Source organism: Thermobia domestica, chromosome 14 (genome assembly GCF_964235325.1).
Source record: "Thermobia domestica chromosome 14, izTheDome1.hap1.1, whole genome shotgun sequence".
Lineage (NCBI taxonomy): Eukaryota > Metazoa > Arthropoda > Insecta > Zygentoma > Lepismatidae > Thermobia > Thermobia domestica.
Genome location: NC_137467.1, coordinates 155,635,327 through 155,637,174, shown reverse-complemented (window position 1 = coordinate 155,637,174; position 1,848 = coordinate 155,635,327).

Sequence of the window (1,848 nt, the reverse complement as noted above, 5' to 3'; positions counted from 1 at the left end):
GGGAGGGGATACAAACCCTTATCTTTTAGATAGTTGAAATACGAAAAGAAACTTGAAATTTGGGTGTAAGATGTGCGTGGTCATAGGCTGAATAAACATGGGGGTCTGGGGGCGAAGCCCCCAGCTTGCCAAACTCAGAAAATATTAAGAGCAAATGCATGAAATTCACTCTTGATGGAAACGCTGATACACAGAAGAGCCGTAGGCCGAGCCAACACGTGGGGCTAGGGGCGGAGCCCCCAGCTAGCCACAGGCTAGTTGGAGTAGAAAACCTTAACGCTTCAGTTGTCAACGGGCGTTTAAAGCTTAAAAAAAAAAAAAAAAAAATAACAAAGGTAAGGATGTCATATACCCACAGGAAATAAAATACCTATTACCAACAGAAGTAATAAAAATGGTTATTTTTCTATCATGGCAAATGTAATATAAAAAGTATATAGATCTTTGTCTAAATCTAAAATATAATAAATTCACTCCAAAGGGACATTTTTCGATTTATGAAGTCTGAGTTTATTTCAGTTTAATATTAAGAAAACATAAATTCAAACAACTGTTTGGTGTTATTTTTGTTCTCGATTCAGATAGAGAGGATTTCTTTCCCTTGAGACTTTGATTTATGACTTTCGGGAAATAACTACGAGTAGAAAAATAAAACATTATGGGTGGAAACCACGTCAGACAAAAGCCACACAATAAATTTCATTATTATAAAATGTTATGATGGAAAGTAATAGAGGAGAGGGGGGGGGGGACAAAACATACAAATGCTAAGAAACTGTAGAAAGCTTAGCTGAGAACCACAATACATGCAAACATCTCAGGTTACAGCAGCTGACCTGCGAACCGAAGGTAGAACACTCACGATACTGTTAAATAATACGTCATTATGTTGCTAATATGAGTCTTTTTTTTTTAAACACGCCAACAATGCCAAGGTTAAAAAGCGCTTCTGTAGGGATTATGAAACTTTCACGGTCGTTCTCTTATTCATTTAATTTTCTCATTTACCCCGTGACCTTCCTTCCCTTGAATAAATAAACGTATTGTAAATTTCAATCATTGCACGAAAACACTCTTGAAGGAGTCATTATGTATGCCGAGTAGCTACCTTATGTAAGAGAAAATTGGTCGAATGTTGCAAAAAGTTGACCTTTATAAAAAACGAAAAAAAAAATCATGTTATATGTGAACTGATTAAGAACTTAAGCTTCGATAAAATTTACGGGTGAATTATGAACGAAAGACACGTGCTGATTAAAAATAGGTTAGCATAGTTCTAAAAGAAATTATGGGATAAAAAACGTGTGGCTTGGATTTACAATGAAAGGAAAATATAGAACACATTTTTAAATTAAAGTAATACATAGTATTAACGTAGGGTGACCAAATCTTCAACTAGAAAAAACGGGACTTTTTTTACGTTTGGATAGGTTACTCCCCTAAATATATATTTTTGCCTCTCCGTTCTCTCTCTCTCTCTCTCTCTCTCTGTATCTCTCACAAAAAAGGGCAAATTTACACTTTTTCATTTTAAAACCTATTGAAAAGGTTGTGGAATTAATTAAATAACAAGTAACTATAAGCAACTAACAAAAAATGAAATTTTGAAAACATTACTAAAATATATGTAAAACATTCATCAATATCTGTCAATCAACAAAATCTGTCAGTGGCAGAATTTATAACAAACTACTCTGAGCATCGGATTCCAACTCCCTTTATTTGCTTTTTCTTACTTTTAAACATTATTTCACTTACTGCTAGTTTTCTTTTTTACTTTCACTTTTATGGTTCTATACTTTTGTTCCCCTTTCGTAAATGACAGTATGTTACATCTTAGTCAAATCA